This window comes from Castanea sativa, chromosome 11 (assembly GCF_040712315.1).
Source record: "Castanea sativa cultivar Marrone di Chiusa Pesio chromosome 11, ASM4071231v1".
NCBI lineage: Eukaryota > Viridiplantae > Streptophyta > Magnoliopsida > Fagales > Fagaceae > Castanea > Castanea sativa.
In genome coordinates this window covers 34259186-34270554 of record NC_134023.1, presented here as the reverse complement: position 1 = coordinate 34270554, position 11369 = coordinate 34259186, and positions in this window count along the sequence as shown.

Genomic DNA, 11369 nt, shown 5'->3' with positions numbered 1-11369 from the left:
CCCTATCTTAGAGGAAAACTTTGTTACACAAACAAGACAAGCAAGTAAACATGCATAAACAAGACAAATAAGCAAGCACGGGTGCAACTAACGTATTGAAATCATACATGATGACATAGAACAAGTCAAGCTACTAGCACATAGGAGGCAAAGCAGGTTATCATCACATACAAGGACAAAGGATAAACATGTCATAACGCACATTAAATGCTAACATGAGAAATCCTAACATTCAAAGCTAATCAAGAGAGAGAGAGGCAAGGTATAAGCATGCCAACACCATCATCATATGATCTCAAACAAGGGGTTGCACCATATAAGCAACATAGAAAAAGATGCAACCAAACATAGACAAGAAAAGCACAAAGGTGCAAAAAAACATGCTAAGGAAAACACAAAGGGTGCAACCAAACATATACTAAAAGAGAAAATAGCATAGGAAGTATGTTCAAAAATGAAAAAAAAAAAAACTAGATCTAAGCATGTAAGCATGAATTTAAGCATAAAGCATCCAAACATGGTATCACATAAAAGGAAATGCATCAAAACACTAAATATACATAAAAAGGAAATAAAGACTCTAGATCCAAACTCTTTATTTAATGCGGGTGTTTGGACACAAAACACAAGATGTAGTATGACATCAAGGAAAAAGGCATGTAAGCATATCATCAAAACATGCAAATCTATATCTATATATATATTATTAAAAGCTGAAGTGTGACATTTATTGTTGCTGAGTTCCTGTTGTGCCACCGCATCACCACATCATTCACCACATAACTATTATTTATTCATATTTTTTTTACAAAAAAAAATATAAATACATTATTGATTTTACATATTCATCTTTTTTGGTATTAACACACACACACATATATATATATATATATATATATATATTATTTCCAATTTTCCTATAATTTTTTTTTTTACATTCAATTATTTTTTTAAATATTTACACTTTATTCTACCTTTCTTCTTCCCTTACCTTTTCATTCCCCCACTACCCTCTACTTTAATATTGCTATCTATCTTTCCTTTCACCTTCCTTTATTTGTCTCTTCTTATCTCTTCCCTCTTACTATAATTTTGTCACTCTTTTCCATTCTTTGCATAGTTTTCTCTCACAAAAAGGTTCTCTCTCTCTCTCTCTCTCAATGTTTTGGTGGATTTTTATTTTTTATTGCATCTCCGTTTTAGGTTGATAAATTTTTGTGTTTTTAAGAATTCTAATTTAGGTTGATACAATTTAGTTTTGTGTTTTAAGTTATTATTATTATTTTTATTTTGCTTTTTGATTTTTAAATTTTATTCGATTACATTATAAAAAATTAAAGATAGTAGATAAAAATAAAATCATATTTTATTACATAGCATAATTTGGATAATTTAGTGTTTATTTGTAATATCTTTTAGTTTTTCTTATTTTTTTCTTCTCCTCTATTTTACTCAATATTGAAATCCAACCACATCCTCCTTATCATTAAATTATTTATATTTTCTCTCTCTTTTTGATTTAAAAAAAATGTAATATTTTACTTAAATTCAAATAAAAGAAAATTGTGCTCATCAAATTGTACTCAAATTTTTTAACATTTACACTTTCTCCAACCTTTTCATCTCCCCAAACATTCTACCTTGATATCACTTTTTCTCTTTCCTTTTATCTTCCTTTATTTTGTTTCTTTTTATTATCATCCCCTTAGTATAAATTTGTCATTCACTCTTCCATTCTTTACATAATTTACTTTCACAAAATGTGGTCATTTCCCACTCTTTCTCCCTCAATTTTTTGGTGGATTTTTATTTTTAATTTTCTTGCATCTCTATTTTAGCTTGATAAAGTTTTGTATTCTTTAGAACTCTATTTTGGTTGATGGGATTTAGTTTTGTGTTTTAAGTTTTTTTTTTTATGACTTTGATTGTTAAATATTATCATGTTGCATTATAAATAATTAAAAAAGTATATAAAACTATATTATTATTATATTATAGAGAATTATTTGGATAAGTTACTGTTTATTGTTATGTATTTTATTTTTGTTTTTTTCTCATATCATTTTATTTAACATTTAAATTCAGTCACATTCCCCATATATATCATTAAATTATTTATATTTCCACTCATATTTTATTTTAAAAAATTTAAAATATAATATTTTGCCTAAATTAAATAAAAAAGTGTCCACATTAAGTGGAGTAATGTTAGTGAAACACTCATTCTCACACCCAATGCATCTAAGGAAGAATGAAATAGAAAACAAATCAACTTAGAAATACTAAATTAAAAAAAAAAACTAATAATGCATATTTAATGTCATAGAATCATCATCAAATTTTGGAAAACGATAGGTTGCCAATGGAGAGAGAGAGAGAGAGAGAGAGAGAGAGAGAGAGAGAGAGAGAGAGAGAGAGAGAGAGAGAGAGAGAGAGGGATGGTATAAAAAAAACCAATACAAAGTAATAAAGAGTAGATAAAAAAAAAAAAACCAAATGTCAATTAGTAATCGTTGATTGGAAAATATTAAGGTCATATTTTATGTAATTGGTTAATCCTTTGACAAAACTCACTTGTATTTGGGTAGATTTAGGATGTGTTTAAAACTTCAAAGAACATGTTGTTCAAGTCTAGTATTAAAGCCATGAAGATTGGACCAAGAAACAAGTGAAGAAAATGTGTTCACTAAAGTTGGACAGATTGTTGGACACCTGCGGACAGCTGCTCGACACCTGTTTGACAGATAGCTATCTATCAAGATTTAATGAATGAAGCTCGACAGCTTCTCGATTGATCAAGGATCTATCGAGGTTATGGGAATTCAGATTTCCAGATCTGATTTTCGGCCCATGTTTATGTATTTGTGTAGGGTTTCTTTTCTCACAACCCTAGCCATATATAAGGCTTATTTTAGAGGTTGTCACATAAGAGAATACAAGGAGAATATATGCAAAAGGTGACCGAAGCCTTATTCTCTCTAGAAGAAGCTACTGCATCTTTGCGCCTTAGGGTTTTGTAACCAAGTGCTTCTTGATCTTAATTGTTGATGAAGTGAAGAACTTTGCAGCCAACATTCTTCTTTCTTAAGTTGGTGAGTGCGTTACGTACTGAAATTCGTGCAAACGAGTTAGTTACGTACTGGGATCTGTACATCAATGGGTGTTGTTCATATATTGAAGAGTTCAGAGGTTCTGAAGCGGTAAAAGGTTTTTGCTGTGAGTTCATCTACAGGAATTGTAGAGTCTAGGGACAAAAGTTTTGTACTAGATCTGAAACTTCTCTTTACTATAGTGAATTGTTTTTTGGAAAGGTTTTCCCCCAGGTTTTTTACTGTAAAACTGGTTGGTTTCATTGGTTTTCCTGAGTCATCATATCTTGTCTTATTTATTTTTTCGCTGCATATGATTTTGACATGATATTGATATTTGTTTGTTTTAACAAGTTTATTCATAATAAATCTAATTATCGACTTGGATTTAAAACTTGTTAATTCTATCAATCGGAGTCTAAATTTTCCAACAAGTGGTATTAGAGCGGGTATACTCTGATTGGATTAATTTCCTGAGTGTGATCCTTGACCCCCGTTGTCATGGATCATGGACAATCTCTTTTCATTCCTCCTTTATTTGATGGTACTAATTATGTGTACTAGAAAGTTCGTATGAAAGTGTTTTTGCAGGCTCTAGGTGAACAGGTATGGCAAGCTGTTGAAGTTGGCTAGATTAAGCCAAAGAAAGCGTCAGTGGATTGGGATGATGCAACAATCACAACGGCAAATTTCAACAGTAGGGCCTTGAATGCCTTGTTTTGTGGGGTGACCAATGAGGAATTCAAGAAAATATCATCCACAGAAGTTGCCAAGGAAGCATGGACCATTCTCGAGACCACCTATGAAGGTACCATGGCTGTGAAGAATGTGAAGTTTCAAAGACTCACTAGTAGCTTTGAAGAAATAAGGATGGAGGAGGATGAGACCTTTGATGAGTTTTATGCTAAACTCAAGGGTATTGTGAATTTTGCCTTCAACCTTGGAAAGTCTGTAGCAGAATCCAAAATTGTTAGAAAAATCCTTAGGTCCTTACCTGAAAGATTCCATGCCAAGATCATTGCCATTGAAGAAGCAAAGGACATTGATCAAATTCCTTTGACTGAGCTTGTAGAGAACCTTCAAACCTATGAGATGAGATTAAGCTCAATAGGAAAAGGTGGAAAGAGTAAAAGCTTGGCTCTTAAGGATATAGAGGAAGAGATTGAGGACTTTGAAGATGAAGATGAAGATGATGATGAGGATGAGGATGAGGATCTAACCTTCATAATTGATGAGATTATCAAGTTTCTTCGGTTTAGGAAAAAGGATAAGGGCAAACCTCCTAGGAAATCTAAATCCTCTAGGAATGGTAAGAATGAGAAGCCCCCCATCCAATGCCATGAGTGCAAAGGTTTTGGTCATATGAGGATAGAGTGCCCAAACTACTTTATGAAGGAAAAGACCAAGAAGTCAGAAGATAAATGGTTGGTTGCTGCTTGGAGTGACACTGAGAATGACTCTTCTGATGAGTATGTGGATGAATGTAGTCATGTTATGGCTTTTACTGCCTTAACTGATAAGGTGGTTGTGGAAAGTGCTAGTGACAGTGATGATTCTTCTGATGATGAAGTGTCTAAGAAGATGACCCTTCAAGAAGCCTATGATAAGCTATGCACTGGATTCCTAAAATTTGAAAAGACTTCTCATTTTTGTAGAAAAGAGCTTAATGAGGTAAAAACTGAAATGACTGATATGTTAGTCAAACTGGATGAGACTACAAAGTTAGTTGAGACTCTCATTGTGGAGAACACCTCATTAGAAGAAAAGGTCAAGAATCTTGAGGTTGAGCTTAGTCAAGCTAGAACTCAAATGGAGAGAATGTCTAGTGCAAAACTTGATGAGGTTTTGAGTGCTTAAAAGCCTAGTTCTGATAAGACTGGCTTAGGATATGTTGTCTCCTCCGGCCCCTCCTCTTCCACGACTTCTGGATTAAGGACTGTCATTGTGCCTTAGTTTGAGAAAGGTAATAAAGGTATGAAATCTAAAACTATTTTGACTATTCTAAATCCTTTGTTAGACGTCATGTTTGTCACCATTGTGGTGTTTCTAGACACATTCGTCCTAATTACTTTAAGTTGTATCCTCAAAAGCAAGTGTCCAAAAAGTCACAGGTTTCCTCTCAAGGACCTACACATTTGTTTGGAGAGTTATTAAAACCTTGAGTTTTTTAACTCAATTTCAGGAGAATTTTAATTCTTATGTCCTTTAGTAGACATATTAGGATACGTGCCTTTTCATCTTCACAGCCAAAGACTCGTGTTGTGTGGGTGAGAAAAGAACCTAAGACTTAATTGTCTTTTCTGTTTGTCCTCTGCTTTAATTCTTTCTATCTAAAGTAGAACTCTATTTGCTTGATTTTTTATCTGTTTTTGGAATCATGCTTTCATGCATCTACACCTTTCTATCATGTCTTCATGCATTTGCATCTTTTTTTCATGCTTTCATGTTGATTGTTTATTTTTGTTTGGTTGATTAATTTTTATTTTGTTTTGTTTTCAAAATTAAAAAAAAAAGAAAAAAAATCAGAAAAATATAAAAACAGTGTGTGTTTGTGTACATTGGTTCTTGTGAACCTTAAAATGGCCATTGAAATAGAGTTTTCTAAACTTTGTATCTCTTGTAGCTTAGATGAGCATTCCTATGCACAACTAAGCAAGTGAGTTTTGTGGCTTTTTGTTTGTGATGAGTAAGGTTAAGTGATCTCTTGTACTTAATACTCGTATCACTCTTTTTGACGGGAATGACTAGAAAATCCTAAGAGAAAGGCATAAATAACCATCTCACTACTGTTGCCTGCCAATCATGAAATGACATCTGTATACTTCGACATAGCAAAAGTGCAATGTCAATGACATCTGTATGCTTCGGCATAGTAAAAGTGCAATGTCAAAAAGCCTAACATAATTGGGTATTTCTTTTCTCTCCTTGTATACCCATGCATGGTTTGCTTAATAAAAAGAAAATATGTAAAGAAAATAAAAGCAAAAAGAACAAAATGCTTTTTAAATATGATTGCAAGTGTGTTTTCTAGGAGATGTGGGAGTTATAGGATGTATCTCGAAGGTGATAGTCTCCATCAAACAGTTTAGATTGTGTGTGAGTTAAAGTGATTTTCTCATATCTCAAATCGTCATAACATAGAGATACTTATGCAATCTTGCGATGTTTTCACACACAACACGCAATATACTTTGCTACTTTGGATACATGTGCAGGTACAATGTGATTTGGTCATCACAAGGTTTACATGTATTAATGTATACTTACTAAACTATCTTGACTTGTTTTTGAAATATAAAATCAGTTAGACTTGTTTAGTGTGTGTGTATGTGTGTGTGTATTTTGGGATCCATGTGCTTAAAATTGTTGTTGAGAGATGATTTTGAGAGTCTAATATGTTGATTGGATCATTGGTTGAGTTGCATACGTGATTGCATTCATGTCTGTGTTTTTCTCTTTTTGAAAAACTACTTTTAAAAGCTGGCTCGACACCTCCTCGATACTTGGCTGTCTGTCGAGCTTCTTAGCTTTTTCTTATCGCAATCTCAACATCTTCTTGACACCTGGTGGATTGATTGAGAAAACTTCTATCCTCTCGATAGCTTCTCGACACCTGGTGGATCGATTGAGCTTCTGTTCTCGTGTCTTTACTTTGTTCCTCGACACCTTCTCGATAACTCTATCTCTAGACGTTGCTTTTCTTGACACATTCCTCGATAGATGACTCGACACCTCTCGATCCATCGAGATCCTTTGCATGCATTGTTTTTGACATGTTTTGCATATTTTCTTGATCTTGTCATCCATAACATCTTGTTTCATTATATTCATACATTTATATGGATTCTTTGTACCCCTTGATCATCCCTGATCATCTTTATATTTCTCGGGTAAAGCTTTCTAGTTTCTTGTACCCTTTGTCAATCATGACAAAAAGGGGGAGAAATTGGAGAATTTGTAGTTTCTTTCTTTAAGATTCTACAAGTTAGGGAGAGAAATACATGCCTTGTAAGGGGGAGTGTTAAGCTCCTTGTTGTTGTAGGAGCTACTTTTAGCTTCTTGTTCTTGTACCTTAGGTCTTGTGACCATGTTTACATACATTGTACTTATCTTTGATATATATATATATGTGATGATGTATGTTTTCTTCACCTACCTCTACATGTGTTGTTTATTTTCTCTCTTCATACACATGTTTCTTTATTTGTATGCAATTTATTATTTTTGTTTCACACAAAGATGCCTTGATGTGTTTTTTTTAAAGTGTTTCAGGAAAACAGGTTGTCAAAATCTTCTATGCCATGAACTCTCTTCTAGCAAAGTTTTTCAAGAGTTTGTGTTAGGGTAGATTTTATTGTATTCAACAAGTGAGTATGAGTTGAGTGATTTATGACTTCTCTCGCATGTTCATTTGGTTGCTGTGGTTTTGTCACGGATTGTCAAAGGGGGAGATTGTTAAAGTCATATTTTATGTAGTTGGCTAATCTTTTGACAAAACGCACTTTACTTGTATTTGGGTAGATCTAGGATGTGTTTAATACTTCAAAGAACATGTTGTTCAAGTCTAGTATTAAAGTCATGAAGATTGGACCAAGAAACAAGTGAAGAAAAGGTATTCACTAAAGCTGAACAGATAGCTGGACACCTGCGGACAGCTGCTTGACACTTGCTTGACAGATAACTATCTATCGAGATTTAATGAATGAAGCTCGACAGCTTTTTGATCGATTGAGGATCTATCGAGGTTACGGGAATTCAGATTTCTAGATTTGATTTTCGGCCCATGTTTATGTATTTGTGTAGGGTTTCTTTTCTCACAACTCTAGCCATATATAAGGCTTATTTTAGAGGCTATCACATAAGAGAATATAAGGAGAACATATGCAAAAGGTGACCGAAGCCTTATTTTCTCTAGAAGAAGTTAGTGCGTCTTTGCACCTTAGAGTTTTGTAACCAAGTGTTTCTTGATCTTCATTGTTGATGAAGTGAAGAACTTTGCAGCCAACATTCTTTTTTCTTAAGTTGTTGAGTGAGTCACGTACTGGGATTCGTGCAAAGGAATTAGTAATGTACTGAGATCTGTGCATCAAAGGGTAGCGTTCATATATTGAAGAGTTCAGAGGTTCTAAAGCGGTGAAAGATTTCTGCTGTGAGTTCATCTACGGGGATTGTAGAGTCTAGGGACAAAGATTTTGTATTAGATCTGAAATTTCTCTTTACTATAGTGAATTTCTTTTTGGGAAGGTTTCCCCTCAGGTTTTTTACTGTGAAACTAGTTGGTTTCATTGGTTTTTCTGGGTTATCATATCTTGTCTTATTTATTTTTCCGCTGCGTATGATTTTGACATGATATTGATGTTTGTTTGTTTTAACAAGTTTATTCATAATAAATCTAATTAATAACTTAGATTTAAAACTTGTTAATTCTATCAACCGGGGTCTAAATTTCCCAACTAAAAACAAAGAGGTTGTAAGGAGAAGTAAAAAATAAAATAGAGATTACCATGTGGAGAATATTAAAAACTTTACAGTGTAGTAATATAAACCGTTAAATTCACTTAAAAAATTAAGTTAACAATCAACAATTAAATACAATCATAGTACTAAATTTAAATTTAAAACTAATTAAACTCTAACTATGGAAACCATATTAATCATAACTAAAAAAGAGATGTTCTCTGATAGTAGTAGAAATTATATAAGAAATAAAGTTAGAAAATTTGAAAGTCCATTTTTTGACATTTCATTTAACCTTATTTATAATATATATATAATTTTCATACACTATTACTTTTGAAAATCTAATGAACAATGTTATCTCTTATTTATTGTCTCTGTTATGTAAATCATCAGTTAGTAAATATATGATAATAAAAAGAAGCGTTACAAATGAGATCACAAAAAAAAAAAAAAAAATTATATATATATATATATATATATATATATATATATAAAATTAATTAGCCACTATCATTATGGAGTAGTAGTCTATAATTTTATGTATCCAAAAAAGTGGAACATATATAGTTTTCTTAAAGGTATGTGTAAAGATTTACTATATATATATATATATATATATATATATATATATATATATATATATATATATATGCGTGTGTGTGTGTGTGTGTATAAAGGGGAAAAAAGGGGTAAATTTAAGGTTTTTATTAACTTAAAAACTAATGGTTAATAACTAAAATTATAGTATTAATAAAATATTTAATGAGACCATCCTAAAAAAATTATTACGTGCAACGCAGATATGCGACTAGTATGACATAAAGAGCAGAAACAATGAAATTTGGATATATCCTAGCTAAGAAGGCTAGACTAAGACCATCAAAGCAATAAACATGTTACATAATTTAAACAAAGCAATAGAGCATGCTAGGAAATTAAATCAAAGCATTAAAAGGCTATAATGAAAAAGGGGTATATGGTAGCTAAAAAGCTACATTTACAGCCTCCAAACCTCAAAATTTAGGAAGAAGGACCAAGGTGGAATAAATGGAAGCAAAAACACTACATTTTGATGTATGGAGGAGGAGAGAATCAAAGATTTTTGGTGAGTGTTTTGGGATAGAATTATAGAAAAAAGAGAGGGAAAACTGCCCAAAAAATGCTTCAAAGACCCCAAAATTTGTTCCTATTGAAACCTAGAAAGGAGGAGATATTTACAAATTTTTTGAGACTTATCAGTTCTAGGTGCACGCTTAGGACCCGTTTGGTACATGTATTAAAAAACTGAATATTATTGTATGAAAACATTTGTGAAAATATGTGTGGGTGAAAAAGTGTGTGAAAAAGTGTGTAATGTTGTTTAAAAACTGAAAATGGTTGTTTGAAAACACAAACCAAACACCCTCTAGTGTGCGCTTGGAATTAACAGGCATGTGTGCACATGTCTTCCTGGGCCACACATAGCGTGCATCACTGGTTTGCTGGCTTTTCTAGTTTTAAACAACGGACATTTGTTTTAAGGCCTTACCGAACTTCTATTAACTTGATTCCATTGATATTAGATGTCTGGGAAAGGATTAAAAGTTATTAGCAGGTAGTTATTAGTGATGGAAATATGCAAGTGTGCAGCGGAAGAATTACGGATCTACTTCATTCATAAAAGTTAACATGTACTATATAAGTTTCAGAATTTGAGAACAAGAGAGTGTACCTTGGAGTGGTGAATTTCAAAATTGAAGATCAGAAGCGCTTGGGAACACTTTCAATCTTCACTCCAATTCCACTAACGCCCAAGATGTGTGGTCTCTCAATCAGTTCCAAAGGGAGAAATGTCAAAGTGTCTTACACTAACATGCACCACTTCGCAATAATGTTCTTACAAAACTCTTTACAGAAAATTCTATATGTTTCTCCCTTTGCGTCTAACCGATTATCTAATTGGGTTGGCCTTTTAAGTCTTTCCAATTGGGCTTAAATGTGTGGCTTGGAGTGGGACCAAAAGGGACCAATAAGGCACTAGCTCTAATGGGCCTTAGGCTTTTCTGTCAACTCTTGACAAGTCCAAAGTTACCATTAATTATATTTAATATCACTATATAAATATAATTGTACTCTAGGCCTTATCTATAAATTATATCCCAAGACTTTATTATACATGCATCATTTTCATAAAATATTCGTAGTAACACAAAGTCATGAAAGAAGACTGTCACTTTGTAGATTACTACATATTAATTCCTTGAGTACCTGATTTAATCCTTTAAAGTTATTCATTATATATATTTATGAAATCCAATTCCATAAATATATATATATATATATTTACTTTAGTAACTCCTTATTAAAGTGGTTAAGCCTAACTCTCTGAATAATAATCCTATTAAACTTATCTCAAGGGAATATTTTGTATCTCCGTTAAGAGACTATGAATTCCATCTTGAGAATATATGTTCCATCAACACTAAATGCGGTTGCTCAACATACTGAAGTTTTGACTGTTACTCTAGATCTCACTCCTGATATATCAAAGCAATGTACACCTCATGATCAAGTTCATTATTCTCTCAAGATTAAGAGTTCATGGAAATATAAGTCGTGAGTTTATTATTCATTTGACAGTCGTTAGAAGAATAATAAATTTCACACGGTCCAGTTCAATATGTTTTAACTCTTAAAACATATCAACATACCAATTAGAAATTTCAATTTCCATGATCAAGACAAATCATCTTAGTTGATAAATTATAGTCTTCGCAGAGGAAATGCCTAATTTTCATCACTGACTACGAACTATATTTTGAGTTTACAAGGAACTTGTGA